At 31.8% G+C, this 17,701-nt stretch overlaps 1 protein-coding gene across 1 annotated transcript in view; it reads left to right on the top strand.

Annotated features, from left to right (window-relative positions):
* Positions 1–12,548: 12,548 nt before the first annotated feature.
* The window catches only part of LOC132749637 (neprilysin-4-like), a gene marked incomplete at its 3' end in the record, with an annotated part of 88,223 nt that continues 83,070 nt past the window's right edge, over positions 12,549–17,701 (top strand). The window contains 1 exon segment of the mRNA XM_060739494.1: positions 12,549–12,859.

Genomic DNA, 17,701 nt, shown 5'->3' on the forward strand with positions numbered 1-17,701 from the left:
TGGAAGTTGCAAGAGCCGTATGTTATCGGCTAACACGTGGGTCATGTGACGCAACATTTTTACTTTGATAGAGCGTTCATTGGGAAGAAGAGAGGAGAAATCGGGAAACAACAGTTCGATGACAATTGACAGAACTCACCGAAGTAAGTGTACATATAAGTGACAAATTTGTGGTAATTTAGTGCATTCAAGACTATTAATAAATTTGGAGTTTTATAAATTTACATTTTACTAAAGGACTTACATAATCACCACCAGCACTTTGCTGTTATTTGTCTATTTATACTTAGAATTTTGGATAGACGTACATTCTACAACAGCAGATTTTTTTTGGTGATTTATCTATTTGGAAATATTACAAATGTTTAATTACACAATTACCGTAAGTACTCTTTGTTTTTTTTGTATTAAAACTATCTAAACTACTTGTTATCAATGAAAATACAAATGAACTTTTTTTAAAGCAAGCCTAGAAATGGTAATAATAATCATTGCAATGCGTGTAAATAATAGTCCATAATAATGTTTTTCTTTAACTGATATTAAAATAACGTTTGAAAGCGGGAAGAATATACGAAAAGTATACCTTCATGATGTTCATTATGTAGAATCAGATTGACACTTTTGTTCTAATAATTTTCTTTAAAGGCATATTATGCCTCAGAAACGAATATGAGCCGTGTCACGACAAAACCAACTTAATGCGCTTGCGACCAGCATGAATCCAGACCAGCCTGCACATCCGCGCAGTCTGATCAGGATCCATGCTGTTCGCTATCAGTTTCTCTACTTGTAAAAGTGTTTGTAAGCAAACAGCATGGATCCTGATCAGACTGCACAGATGCGCAGGCTGGTCTGGATCAATGCTGGTCGCAAACACATTATGTTGGTTTTGTCGTGAAGCGGCTCATATCCTTTTCCTTCTTTAGAAATTTGCAAAATGAGTTTTATAATGTTTATATAAATGCTTTAGAGCATGATAAATGCTTATTACCTGAATGAATTAGCACTGAATGGGAAATCATTTGTCAAATTTTCAGGTATAATAATAAAGTAATAATAGCATATCAAACGCATAAAAGTAACATGGTAACGTTTTCTCACAGTTTGGCAAACACATCATGTAAATAACAGTTATTCAATGTTGATCATTTATTCATTTATGACACAATTGAGGCAAATAAGTGAAAGTCAGATTGAAGTCATCTAATTCTCACATTTTTGTTTGGTTTTACGTCTTCCCTCTGTGTATTATTTAAGGCACGAACGTGTACTTTAGTAGAACCACCGATGTCCCGTAAGCTTGCGGGATAGCTTCCGCACATGAAAGAATCCAACGTCCCCCATAGCTTTGAGAGGCAAAATGGCTTGAAATCAACGACCTTAACCACTCGCCACAGACGCCACACAATAACAAATGTCATAAAAAGATTACAAAACTGATTATTTTGAAAACTTTTTACAATATTTTATGAAAATGTAGAAACAAAATACGTGACATGACATTATATATAATATTATATCTGAAGTCTTATGACGTGTAAAAAAGCTGTGCAAATATCGTGCCCTATCTGTTTCTTAAGGGAATAGTGTGAAGCGTTGTGAAATATAAATTAATTATCTAATACTAAACGGCCAAAAGTGTGCAAAATACGTAGTTTAAAGTGACATTAAATAAAATGTAAAAAATATTTTACAGTCGGCCTAAAAACCAAGCATTATACAGTTTCATTAACCTTTTTAACAGCACTGTTGTAAATCTCGTCAAACATTGTTCATAAAGTAGGATTATAATCGTAACACTAAAGTTCGTATACGATTTTTAACATGCAAATGAAGACTATAATCAGTTCGTGTATGTGCTACGTCACAGTGTTATAGTTGCTATACAGAACACAGCAAATATGAGATTTTCATGTGCAAACACACTTTAACCGTTTTAGCTTCTCGGTGCACTTGGCATGGCGTTCAGGAAAGAGTAATCATCTGATTGTATGAAAACATCCGTTACAATGCGGAAATATACCGTTATATTAGGACTGCTACTTATCGCCATGTTTGTTAATTTAATATTGATGTACGGTTAATCCGAAGGCGGAGTTTCTTATGCAAACAGAAATTGTACTTCCGATTTCGCCACAATGAGGTCGCAGATATGTATGCTAATAAAACTCATTTTGGTTGTCTTGACACCATAATCTGGAGTCGATATGAAACCCACTGTATAAATAAAATGTCGCTATTTCTGTTTTTATGAAATTTATTTAATGTAGCTTTAAATACATGTAGAGGCAATATATATATACTCGTATAATAAACTTTCACTGAAAGTCATCAACATAATTATTTAACAATTCCAATGACATTCGCATTTTAAGAAATTGATGTGATATTCGTATTAACTAGAATTATTTCTGAACTTGCTACTGCCAGCTCCACATATCTTTTTTATTTTATTTTTCTTTGTTCCTCGAATGATGACTTGAAGTTTTACAGACTTTCTCCTTCTCGATTTTTACATTGTATTAACAGGAAAAACCATCTACAAAACCACATGAATGGCTTTATGATTAGATTTATTTTCTGGTCTATTTTTGTAAACAAGAAAACTTTGTGAACAGTGCTAATGCTTCGGCATCTTATCTATGATATCATTTCCGTATTTTATCTTATTTTCATTTATCTCTTATTACATTTATTTTTGGTTCATATTTTTGAGAAAACCTATTGATCTAATGAATGCATCTACCGAAGTGAATACCACAATCTCAATTGTGTCAAAATATTGTGGAAACAAATCACTTATTCCTGTACACATTATCTACAATGGACACATGTTCCATAAGTATTTAAAAAAATAATATAAGACAATAGAAATGTATCATTTAGATATTCTTATAATACATTGCATGACAATAGTGTTGATAAAGCTCTATGTGATTGAGTATGAACATTTATTTGATGAATAATAATATTTTATCATTATTTGCTTAACAAAACTATGTAATAGTGGACTATGTGCAATGTATATCACACTTGCCAACAACTTCCATATATTTTTTTTCTTGGTTTACATGTTGAATTCTGCTTAAGCCGGTGCTAGGGCCGTGGACAGTAACTTTCCAGTACTGTCCATGAACAGACTGAATCACACCGAGTCTGCAGCATTTTCAATTCTTTTGTATTGGGCTTTCTTTAGGGATTCTGTTTTTCTCTATTTTGTTCTTTTATCTTTAACTAAATGATGTCAACATAATTACTTAATATATTACAACCTTTTTTCATAGCATCATAAGATATATATTAAAATGGTGTCACGTGATACTTAGGATGAATATATTCTGTGTATAAATACATAAAAGAAGTAAAAAAGTGCTTATGTCGAAAATATTTCAAGCAATACATTTTAAACTTTTAATCATGAAAAGAGTTGTCCAAAAAATATTTTTCATTCTATTACAAACTTATACTGTAAGTATAAAACCTAAGTAGCCACCATGAAAACTTTATCTTGACTAAATTTAAATATTTTCGTTATATTTTTATCGTACTAATATGAATAATCATCGGGTTGAACAATGTAGAGCGTATACTTTACAGGCTATTTATTTCTGGTATAATATTCTGAGGTCATTATATAAATAACACATGGGTTTGTGGGTAACAGTAAAAATGTCATCCCGAGGAAAATACTGTTACCCGAGGCGAAGCCGAAGGTAACAGTATTTTTACATGGGATGATATATTTACTGTTACTCACAAACCCATGTGTTATTTATTTTATTACCCCGAACAAAAATACTGTGATGATCTGAAATTGTCAACTAAATCTGACTGTAACAAAAATAAACCAAGAGTAACAATAACTAAACTGTCCTTACCTTTTAAGTTTTAAGTGTACTTTAGGCCTACTTGAGAAGTTTTCTTTTTCTTTTATTCTTTAAGCAAGTGATGATATCTACAAATCATAAGCATACAATAAGCTAGGTTTTATTTAGAAAACAAAACACTAACCCATTTACACGGTTATGATACTCTGTTTCCAGAATATTCTTACCATGGTTTTTGACAAAATAACGATGATATCCTACAGATGTCTGTCCACCAACTCTATCTGTAACGTTTCACTGATTAAAATTGTTAAATAATCCTTTGTTGCATGCTTAAATCGTCTGGACACATAATTATTTACATTGCAATTACTTCCGTTGAAAACGGATGTTCACTTTTTGACTATTCAACAAAAATATATTTTATACGCGAAAAGCACACCAGGGTGCGAACAACTAAATTTTATGAGTGTCATAGTTACTCCAAAGAAGAAATTGATGTCCTATCGGGGTTTAACGTCGAAAATAAGAATGAATCGAGAGAAAAATGGCGGCCATTTTATTTCATTTTATTTAGAAAATAGACCACGTGACCAGATTTTATACTGATAAAATACTGTTACCTATGTAACAGTACAAAATTCTTAGTCACGTTGTACACTTGCATTAACAGTTAAAATAACTCCCAGAGGCCTATGGGAAATTAGCATTACGAAAACAGTGAGGGATAATAATATATATTGTTGAGTACAATACTAAATTTTATTGGACGAGTACACATCTGTCAAAGTTAATTGGACGAGTTGCTAGTCGAGTCTGACAAAGGTTTTGTACATGCGTACAAATGCAATAGAATCAGTGTTGTTCTCAACCATGTTCAATGACCTTTTTATTTTACACCGCCATTTCTTCTTGCATTTTAATAGAACTTACTCCATTACAATAAGGTTTTGATAGGGATTTTGGACTTTAATAAAAAAAAAAGAAAGACATGTGAAATAAACAACTTTATTAGTAATTTGACAACAAAACTATCGACATTGTCCAGATAAAAACCCTAGCAATTATATTTTAAATACATAATGGTATTCCAAATCTAACTAAAGAATCATTTATTCGCAATAGAAACTACCTTAGCAATCGTTAAAGTTTCTTTTATAGATAAAGAATACTCTTGAGGTTGACAGCCAAATAACTCTTAGACAAATCTTCATTCATAAAAGAAATGGAAGGAAATATGATATTTGTTGATCAATAACATTAAGAGATTAATGTGCTTGAAAACAAAAATCTTACGATGACAGAATTATTTCATATGAAAAACAATATAGAATTTTCGGCCACAAACAGTCATTATACACTTTGCAGCCCAGCAATTTGCTTCTTGCTAAAACTCAGCAACACATGCAACAATGTACATAAGTTAAAGTCTTGCTCTCAACTTAATCTATCTTTCCCTGAATGCTGTCAACCTCTCTCGCAAGAGCAATATTGAGGTAGTTCAAAGTCCCACAAGGTACATTGTATCACCCTTAAAAACAAAGTATATAATAGTATACCTTTTAAACGCGTTCTGAACAAGGGTAGTTGGTATTTTGTACACATCTATAGTTATTCGTCAATATTTTTTTAGGTTTCATTTCCTCATACTAGTATTTGCGTGCATATTGATAAAAACGAATTTTAATTCAAATTAAAGCATGCATATCAATGCAATAACAAAGTTTAGGATAACGTACCTACATTTTATAAAATAAAACCTCGTATTTTAGAGAGACAGTTACTTTGCTGCAGACAAAAGGCTTCAATATGATAGGCGGCAAACATCTCTTACACTTTAAGCTAATTTATAAAAGAAACGAAAAGAAAGATGATTATTGTAGATCAAAGGCGGGAAAAGAATACAATGTAAAATACAGTGCATTTTGAGTACATCTGATAACCTTCAAATAGTCTCATAATTAATAATTTAGTAATTGATAGGCGCAAATATTCTTAAACAACGGTAAATAAAAACAAATCGGGACCAATTGTTACATGAACAAAATTAGCACACAAAAAATTAACGAAGGAAAGAAATATCAAATAAATGCATTTGCTCCTTCTTGTCATAATAAAGTGATTAGCTTCCATTAAGAAATAGATTAAGAATAAACATTTTAAGTAAAGCTAAAAAAACTTCTACTTCTGCGGCTGCTCCTAGGTCTAATACTGACGCTTCTGCTTTTTTTCTACTGTTTATGTTTAACTACTCTCTTCTACTTCTGATGCTAAAACTTCTCTGCAGATGATCATTTTACTCCTACTACTATTTCGTCTGAACAAAATGAAATATAAGGCGTGATATAAAATTATTGAAATGGGATGTTATCAAACTATTAATGGGGTGTCTTTTTCTTCTTTATTTATTTCTTATTTGTTTATTCTTATTCCTTTTGATTTTTCTTGTTTACATGCAAAACCGGAAAAGTACAAGAGCTACATTGGAATGGTATACAACATAGGAATCTATAGGAATCTATAATTACCTGGATCATGGTATATGTATATGAATCAAATACTGAAAGATATAACGGAATAATAGCAAATACATATTTATTCATGGGCGCTGATAAAAAGCGGTGACCTAATGTTACCGTAAACAAATACCACGTGATCAACCACCCTGCATACATCTTAAAGTATTTTAGGTGTCACCATTAAAAAGTAATTAAAGATTGTGACATTGTATATGAACAGTCACTCTATATTTAAACAACATATAAATGCTCTAATGTACATTATTCAAACTAGCATTAATTAAGTGAATGTACTTTTGACATACAAATATTTTGGGATACAGATTTTATTTCAAACGAGGCCGAGTCGGTAGACTTTGGTGAAATTCTTATCGTAATCAACTTATCTAATAATAAGAATTTAACCGGTTAGGAATCTATGCATTTCGTTCAGTATCAACTTTTTCAAACACTTTCGTTGTCTCTTATTTTGGCCATGCCTATGTCTTATGTTGTTTAGTCAAACAACCCTTGTTGAGTTATGGTTTTAATTATAAATATTTAAAATAATAAGAACTTAATAATTGTTCCATGTAATTTATTCATTCATTTCAAATATAAATATATTCATAAAAAAAAGATACAGTACATTGACTGATGCTTGTATCATACAAAAATTATGAGACCTTTAGTCTATTAATATCTAACATTATTTGATCTTAGTTAGCACTCACTCACTTACTCACTCACTCACTATTTCATTCATTGATATGCATGCATGCATTTAATTTAAAAGTTTTAATACAATTTCAGATACTTACATCACTACATTTCAATTATTAGCCATTAAGTACTTGACAAAAATCACTGCGCAACGTATCACACTATTACAAAGGCATACTGTAGTTATTTAACTTCGTATACCTTTCTCTAAAGTGTTCTTGCGATATTAAATTGCTCAAGGGGCATTATCTTTGTTGGGCATATTTTATAGGTAAAAATCCTATTCAGCAGTTGTGTCCCTTTTTTGTGTCTTATCTTTTACGATTACGTCCCATTTGTTTTTAAAGAAACATCAACACGGCACTGTTTGAACAGTTCTATTCACAAACTACCATACTTCATTACAATCCAAATTTCCGGAAAAAAAGTTATTGAACGTCTACAAATAACTTAGGTCTTTACATATCACTTTCCCCCATGAATTTCATTAGCGTATTTGAATTGTTTTATGTTGATAATTGTGTAATATGACCGACAAAAGTGGACATTAATTCATGTATTCGATGGTCACCTTTTCTATTACTGACTTAGATTACTCTGTTAAAGCAACTTCTATCAGAATCCAAAGTTATTACACTGTTAATCTCTAGAAAAAAAACTTTCTTATGATGATAATAGCAAATGAAAGGAACTTCACACTTGCATTCATCAAATAAAGTAATAATTGCTTAAAACTTTCAGCAAAACAAAAATAAACTAAAAGAGATTCCTTGTAAACAAATATTAATGGCTATTTCAGTCTTGTACACTTTGTAGCATATCTAATTCTTACATGTTCTGTTTATTTCTTACTTTAATATCTTATCACAATTTTCTTGCGTCATGTCAAAAAATTGTTCCAGTCTCCAGTGACTTTACACCTCCTAATCTGCTATATTTACTCTGCGGTTTTGTGGTTTCTAGCTAGGAAATTTAATAAAAAGAATAAATAGATTTTCCAGATCGATTTCATCTTGGGAAAACACTTATATAGGACTCAATGTCACATACAACTGTAGTGAAATGTCTAATCAAATAAGAAATTGACATCCGAGCATCCTAGAGCAATCAGACAATGTTGTTTGGCAATGAAACGCACACAAATTATTTCGCAATAAAAGAAGTTGTTCTTACAATAATTCCCGGTCGTTTTATTACAAGAGAGTTGCAAAATCTTTCTAGGGGACAATTTGTTTAAAGGCACATAAAATCTCAGATATAAGAGCATGTTTGGTTATAGATACCCGAAGACAGTTGCGCGAAATGTATAAAAGTAAGAAAACCTGAAGAATGGTATATAATACCCAAAATTGGTAGTTATAATAAATACATACAACCGACCTGGTGTTTTGATGTGTTGTTCTCCCCCAATCATTTAATTTATTGTTTAAAGGAAAGAAAACATAAAGTGCAATTTTGACTTCCATACATAATACTTAATCACTTTAATTACACGAACTGAAAAATACAAGAGAATCAAAAGATTGTTGCCTTTTAGCCAATGAGTAACTCTTTTGAAATTGTAATACATGCACTCAAAGTTGTAATCTGATAGAAGGGTGATTTTGGGATATCAATGTATAACAAAATACTTTTGTTATTAACTTGCTGATATTTATTTCATTTATGTCAGTTGTCTAACAGAAATTTCAGAAATAATTATTGAAAAAATCACTGATTTTTGCTCAGGATCATCACAGGCTTTGGCAAGTGTGTAATTTTATAAGCCGATTACCATAAAAAAGAAGAAAAAGAAATTACTAATTACGTCGACGTTTGCATTTCAATGTGCATAAATCAATAATCACACGGCTTTGAAACTTACTTCAGAAAAGATAGAAGGCCGCTGATGGATAGAGTTCAAGCAGGGGTGGGGTTAATATCATCAATCTCTCGACATATATTTCATCAGGATGTCATATGATGTCAGAACAAATGTATTACAAGCCAACTATATATATTAGTTAAAGGATGGTCGGAAAAAAAGACTTTGTACCACTGTATTGAAAGACATGACTATTCTACTGACTTTGAGACGCTGTCAGACGCTAGTTGGCTCGGAATCATCATAGCAGAAACCGAGCCTGCAACATTTTCAATTTTGCCGTGTTGGGCTTTCTTTAGGGATTCTTATTTCTCTCTATTTTATGTAACGAAATTGATGCATCTGTGGCACTGATAGATCGGAGTATGGTACACGTGTAATAGCGCTCAATGGATTCTTTTTCGAACTTTTTTGTCCATCTATAGCGTATCAACAGTATGATATTTATGAAATAATATTATTCAGTATTCACATATATAGTGATTTCGTTATTGTAATAAATCTCCAATTTGTTTCTACATTCGGTTTCAGTTGCATTTTGATTTTCATTATTGGTCTAGCTACAGCAGTAGTATACGGGTCCCTATTGTCTATTTTCGACGATTTGGCGATTCCTGTCTGGTTTAATATAATACAAATAGATTGGTGGGTCGAGTACTTCCCCTGGACATTGTAGTCTATATAGTAAATTGTGTCTGGTAAACCATACAAAACAGATACTTACTATCTGTGGTTTTGCGGCCTCTAGGAAACTAAATAATACAAGACTTAGGAGATTTCTCGAGCAATGTCCTTAGGGAATACACTTGTACTTGATTTAGTGTCTCGTTTACCATTTCTGAAATGTCTAATCAAATAAGAAATTGACAGACGAGGATCCTCGCGAAATCAGATACTACTGTGAAACGTAAACAAAAAAAGTTCTGCCATGAATATGAATGAGTTGTAGAATTTGTAGGATTTTTTAGAAATAATGTTTACAGCCTTCTAGTTTGGGATAAATAGAGATATAATTCTAAAGTGTTTTTAAGACATATATTGGTATGAGCAATTGCAAGTGATTACTTGTATATATACATGTAAATGTTCAATCAAGACTCAATCAAATTTATATTTTAAAGATTTTGACGGGTTATATGACCCTTTATAGACGGTTGTTTGGAAGTATAACCAGAGCTGCAAGGCCCGAGTGTAAATCAGATACCCGAGTGCTTTGATGTTCTTTCCCTATTTTATCATAGGCAAAAAACAACATGAAACCCCATAAAAATGTAACCATTGTACAAGCATCTGAATATCACTTTGTTTCCAGATTTTTATACTTCACAACAGCGGGTGTCAAGTGCTGTGTGGCAGCTGTAAAAAGTTGCCCCGTACTTCACTTCAGTGTTGTTATATTTGTTTGGTCCTTCGGGATCATTGATGCCAGCAATATTAAGTGTTGAGAATTGAGTACCGCTCAAGCCGGTGCTAGGGGGCGTGAGGGATGTTGCACTTTACATAATTCCTCGTGTACAGACTCATTCAAACCGAGTCTGCAATTCTTATGTAATTTTGTTGTGATTAATGCTTCCGAGGGATCACTTTGTTTCCAGATTTTGATCAGTATCCCTTTCCCTATCGTCACAATTAGTGAACCCCAGAATAATTGTAGCCAATCAACGAGCATGCTCTATTTGTATCCTAGGTAGACAGTGCGGTAACTGGAGTGTGGTTAAGTAATAACTGCACTCGTGCACGTATGGCTATTGATGCATTTTCAACAGAGAGTTCCCAAACTATGAAACAAACACATTATAATTTGGACTTTACTATTGATAAGTGTCACAGTTAATTCGTATGTATACCCATGCATGCGTAGTGCGTTAACTGGAAACTCAAAAAGTATGTCAGAGATTCAAATTCATTTCTATAAATTTGTTTCAAATTATGTTGTTTTTTATAATCATTCAAATTTAAAGAAATTTAAGATCGCTAGTTTAGTTGTTGTTTTTGTCGACGTCTCTGTACAAACCGTAAAAGCTATTAGAACTGGCATTAATTCCAATTATCTACTTTGAACAATGATGAGCCAATTTATTTCAAGAAAATATTTAAGAGAATTAAAAAAAATCAAGATTTAAGTAACAATTTACATGTTTTGTGCGGTTAATAACTGACTTTGCAGTATTCTTTACCAGAGTGACTACCACAGTAAGGTATATTTTTGCATATTTTGACTCTTTGTTTTGGAAATTTACATGGATTTTAAGTACCGTCTGCAACGTGTAAATTACTTTATCTTGTTCACTTCACACTTTTTTATTTTTAAATACATTTTTTCAAAATGTTCATTAACACGAATCTTGAGGCAGGCTGCTTTAAGCATTCTTTACACGTATCTTTCCCCGTGAATGTGAATATGTAGGGCTTGCAGGATTGTACAACCATTCTGAATTGTCTAATCAAATAAGCATTTGACAAGAAGAAATCTCCAAGCAATCAGACGACATTGCCAGGCAATGAAATGCTAACAAATCATGCCTCTATGAATAAAATGTTAAAATGAGACATTGTACTCTGAGAAGTCTTGTGATCATCGGATGCTCCTATAATTCTGAACTTTCCTGCTGCCTTTATCGAGAGGAAATTGTTGCTGTTTTGTGTAACAAAGTTACAATCCGGAAATTATGTTGTAGTTACTGTGGTTAATATAATGGGTATTTTTTAAGTTTGAAAGCCGCTTTCACAAACAACGACAAATACCACCACAACAAACAAACAAACAACAACAAAAGAACAAAAGTAAGGTAATATTTAAAATACTCGATTTTCGTACATTCGGTGTTACATAAATTATGGTTTTCTTAATCAACCTGATAATATGCATGCTTTCCTTTAATCTATTACAAACTTATTTTATTTCAACGTATACTAAGTTAATATTTATGTAATTGTTCTTAGGGCGTCTGTGACCGAATGGTTAAGGTCGTTGGCTTCAAACCACTTGCTGTGAATTCGAATCCCGACAGAGACTTTGGATTCTTTCATGTGAGGTCTTCCTCCACCAGCTAAGTTGGAGTACCGCCATATGACCTACACTGTGTCGGTGTGAGACCCAAACAAACACACAAGGTATTTGTTTTAATGCTAAACTTTTATGTTACTCATTAAATTTGTACATTATGATACGTTTTAACATATATTAAGGTTGTCCTTTGGCAACTGTAGTATTTTATTAAATTATACATTTAAAAATGACAAGCAGCAGAAAATTGACTTAATCGGCACCAATGTGTCGTTTGCTTAGTGCAGGAAAAGGTCTGTAAATATTTCTTTAATACCGATTCATATCTTAAAGATTCTCATAACGTGATAAGTTAGAAAACAAAACCACATGACACTTCTAAACTTTCGCAACAATTCTCGGAACAGGAAGTGCATTCCTTGTAAATGTGTACTATAAATTCCAAAACATTAAACAAAGCATCTATGCTTGTAAATTTCAATAACTTTATATCGATCAAATGCTTAATTCCTCTGAAATACCGGTAATAATGGGAACTAAATGTTCTTTGAAGTGAATGGAAGTTGCAAGAGCCGTATGTTATCGGCTAACACGTGGGTCATGTGACGCAACATTTTACTTTGATAGAGCGTTCATTGGGAAGAAGAGAGGAGAAATCGGGAAACAACAGTTCGATGACAATTGACAAAACTCACCGAAGTAAGTGTACATATAAGTGACAAATTTGTGGTAATTTAGTGCATTCAAGACTATTAATAAATTTGGAGTTTTATAAATTTACATTTTACTAAAGGACTTACATAATCACCACCAGCACTTTGCTGTTATTTGTCTATTTATACTTAGAATTTTGGATAGACGTACATTCTACAACAGCAGATTTTCTTTGGTGATTTATCTATTTGGAAATATTACAAATGTTAATTACACAATTACCGTAAGTACTCTTTGTTTTTTTGTATTAAACTATCTAAACTACTTGTTATCAATGAAAATACAAATGAACTTTTTTTAAAGCAAGCCTAGAAATTGTAATAATAATCATTGCAATGCGTGTAAATAATAGTCCATAATAATGTTTTTCTTTAACTGATATTAAAATAACGTTTGAAAGCGGGAAGAATATACGAAAAGTATATCTTCATGATGTTCATTATGTAGAATCAGATTGACACTTTTGTGTTAATAATTTTCTTTAAAGGCATATTATGCCTCAGAAACGAATATGAGCCGTGTCACAACAAAACCAACGTAATGCGCTTGCGACCAGCATGAATCCAGACCAGCTTGCGCATCCGCGCAGTCTGATCAGGATCCATGCTGTTCGCTATCAGTTTCTCTACTTGTAATAGTGTTTGTAAGCAAACAGCATGGATCCTGATCAGACTGCACAGATGCGCAGGCTGGTCTGGATCAATGCTGGTCGCAAACACATTATGTTGGTTTTGTCGTGACGCGGCTCATATCTTTTTCCTTCTTTAGAAATTTGCAAAATGAGTTTTATAATGTTTATATAAATGCTTTAGAGCATGCTAAATGCTTATTACCTGAATGAATTAGCACTGAATGGGAAATCATTTGTCAAATTTTCAGGTATAATAATAAAGTAATAATAGCATATCAAACGCATAAAAGTAACAGGTAACGTTTTCTCACAGTTTGGCAAACACATCATGTAAATAACAGTTATTCAATGTTGATCATTTATTCATTTATGACACAATTGAGGCAAATAAGTGAAAGTCAGATTGAAGTCATCTAATTCTCACATTTTTGTTTGGTTTTACGTCTTCCCTCTGTGTATTTTTTAAGGCACGAACGTGTACTTTAGTAGAACCACCGATGTCCCGTAAGCTTGCGGGATAGCTTCCGCACATGAAAGAATCCAACGTCCCCCATAGCTTTGAGAGGCAAAATGGCTTGAAATCAACGACCTTAACCACTCGCCACAGACGCCACACAATAACAAATGTCATAAAAAGATTACAAAACTGATTATTTTGAAAACTTTTTACAATATTTTATGAAAATGTAGAAACAAAATACGTGACATGACATTATATATAATATTATATCTGAAGTCTTATGACGTGTAAAAGCTGTGCATATATCGTGCCCTATCTGTTTCTTAAGGGAATAGTGTGAAGCGTTGTGAAATATAAATTAATTATCTAATACTAAACGGCCAAAAGTGTGCAAAATACGTAGTTTAAAGTGACATTAAATAAAATGTAAAAAATATTTTACAGTCGGCCTAAAAACCAAGTATTATACAGTTTCATTAACCTTTTTAACAGCACTGTTGTAAATCTCGTCAAACATTGTTCATAAATTAGGATTATAATCGTAACACTAAAGTTCGTATACGAATTTTAACATGCAAATGAAGACTATAATCAGTTCGTGTATGTGCTACGTCACAGTGTTATAGTTGCTATACAGAACACAGCAAATATGAGATGTTCATGTGCAAACACACTTTAACCGTTTTAGCTTCTCGGTGCACTTGGCATGGCGTTCAGGAAAGAGTAATCATCTGATAGAAATATTAAATTTGTATGAAAACATCCGTTACAATGCGGAAATATACCGTTATATTAGGACTGCTACTTATCGCCATGTTTGTTGATTTAATATTGATGTACGGTTAATCCGAAGGCGGAGTTTCTTATGCAAACAGAAATTGTACTTCCGATTTCGCCACAATGAGGTCGCAGATATGTATGCTAATAAAACTCATTTTGGTTGTCTTGACACCATAATAAGATCTGGAGTCGATATGAAACCCAATGTATAAATAAAATGTCGCTATTTCTGTTTTTATGAAATTTATTTAATGTAGCTTTAAATACATGTAGAGGCAATATATATATATATATATATATATACTCGTATAATAAACTTTCACTGAAAGTCATCAACATAATTATTTAACAATTCCAATGACATTCGCATTTTAAGATATTGATGTGATATTCGTATTAACTAGAATTCTTTCTGAACTTGCTACTGCCAGCTCCACATATCTTTTTTTTTACTTTTCTTTGTTCCTCGAATGATGACTTGAAGTTTTACAGACTTTCTCCTTCTCGATTTTTACATTGTATTTACATGAAATACCATCTACAAAACCACATGAATGGCTTTATGATTAGATTTATTTTCTGGTCTATTTTGGTCAACAAGGAAACTTTGTGAACACTGCTAATGCTTCGGCATCTTATCTATGATATCATTTCCGTATTTTATCTCATTTTCATTTATCTCTTATTACATTTATTTTGGTTCATATTTCTGAGAAAACCTATTGATCTAATGAATGCATCTACCGAAGTGAATACCACAATCTCAATTGTGTCAAAATATTGTGGAAACAAATCACTTATTCCTGTACACATTATCTACAATGGGCACATGTTCCATAAGTATTTAAAAAATTGATATAAGACAATAGAAATGTATCATTTAGATATTCTTATAATACATTGCATGACAATAGTGTTGATAAAGCTCTATGTGATTGAGTATGAACATTTATTTGATGAATAATAATATTTTATCATTATTTGCTTAACAAAACTATGTAATAGTGGACTATGTGCAATGTATATCACACTTGCCAACAACTTCCATATATTTTTTTTCTTGGTTTACATGTTGAATTCTGCTTAAGCCGGTGCTAGGGGCCGTGGACAGTAACTTTCCAGTACTCTCCATGAACTGACTGAATCACACCGAGTCTGCAGCATTTTCAATTCTTTTGTATTTGGCTTTCTTTAGGGATTCTGTTTTTCTCTATTTTGTTGTTTTATCTTTTACTAAATGATGTCAACATAATTACTTAATATATTACAAACTTTTTTCATAGCATCATAAGATATATATTAAAATGGTGTCACGTGATACTTAGGATGAATATATTCTGTGTATAAATACATAAAAGAAGTAAAAAAAGTGCTTATGTCGAAAATATTTCAAGCAGTACATTTTAAACTTTTAATCATGAAAAGAGTTGTCCAAAAAATAATTTTCATTCTATTACAAACTTATACTGTAAGTATAAAACCTAAGTAGCCACCATGAAAACTTTATCTTGACTAAATTTGAATTATTTTTGTTATATTTTTATCGTACTAATATAAATAATCATCGGGTTGAACAATGTAGAGCATATACTTTACAGGCTATTTATTTCTGGTATAATATTCTGAGGTCAGGTCATTATAATATTATTGAGTACAATACTAAATTTTATTGGACGAGTACACAGCTGTCAAACTAAACTGGACGAGTAGCTAGTCGAGTCTGACAAAGGTTTTGTACATGTGTACAAATGCAATAGAATCAGTGTTGTTCTCAACCATGTTTAATGACCTTTTTTATTTTACACCGCCATTTCTTCTTGCATTTTAATAGAACTTACTTCATAACAACAAGGTTTTGATAGGTATTTTGGACTTTAATAAAAAAAGAAAGACATGTGAAATAAACAACTTTATTAGTAATTTGACAACAAAACTATCGACATTGTCCAGATAAAAACCCTAGAAATTATATTTAAAATACATAATGGTATTCCAATTCTAACTAAACAATCATTTATTCGCAATAGAAACTACCTTAGCAATCGTTAAATTTTCTTTTATAGATAAAGAATACCCTTGAGGTTGACAGCCAAATAACTCTTAGACAAATCTTCATTCATAAAAGAAATGGAAGGAAATATGATATTTGTTGATCAATAACATTAAGAGATTACTGGCTTGAAAATAAAAATCTTACGATGACAGAATTCCTTCATGTGAAAAACAATATAGAATGTTTGGACACAGACTTTCACTATACACTTTACAGCGCAGCAATTTGTTCAAGTTAAAGCCTTGCTCTCAACTTAATCTATCTATTCCTGAATGCTGTCAACCTCTCTCGCAGGAGCAATAGGGAGGTAGTTCTAAGTACTGCAATGTACATTGTATCACCCTTACAAACAAAGTATATAATAGTATACCTTTTAAACGTGTACTGAACAAGGGCAGTTGGTATTTTGTACACATCTATAGTTATTCGCCAATATTTTGTAATTTTTCATTTCCTCATACTATAATTTGCGTGCATATTGATTAAGACGAATTTGCATTGCTTTAATTCAAATTAAAGCATGTATATAAATGTAATGTCAAAGTTTAGTACTACATGTGCCTCAATTTAAAAAGAGACAGCTACTTTACTGCAGACAAAAGGCTTCCATGTGATAGGCGGCAAACATCTCTTACACTTAAAGCTAAATTATAAAAGAAATGAAAAGAAAGATGATTATTGTAGATCAAAGGCGGTAAAAGAAAATAATGTAAAATACAGTGCATTCTGAGTACATCTGATAACCTTGTATTCAAATAGGATCATAATTAGTAATTTAGTAATTGATAAGCGCAAATATTCTTAAACAATGGTAAATACAAACGAATCGGGACCAATTGTAATATGAACAAAATTAGCAAAAAAAAACAACGAAGTAAAGAAATATCAAATAAATGCATTTGCTCCTTCTTCTTGTCATAACAAAGTGATTAGCCTAGATTGTAAAATAGATTAAGATTAAACATTTTAAGTAAAGCTAAAAATACGTTTTAAAGTGACTGCACTGAGTTTTAAAAGCCTAAAACATAACATTTGATATTCTTACATAAATGACAGAATTACAGAAATATATGCAAAGATAGTTAAGAAATATACTTTGAAATAAATTGGAAATCATATTTTTATGCTTTTCTTAGCCCGA

The sequence above is a fragment of the Ruditapes philippinarum genome, unplaced genomic scaffold (assembly GCF_026571515.1).
Source record: "Ruditapes philippinarum isolate M1 unplaced genomic scaffold, ASM2657151v2 ctg1793_1_1_1_1, whole genome shotgun sequence".
In the NCBI taxonomy this organism is placed as follows: Eukaryota; Metazoa; Mollusca; class Bivalvia; order Venerida; family Veneridae; genus Ruditapes; species Ruditapes philippinarum.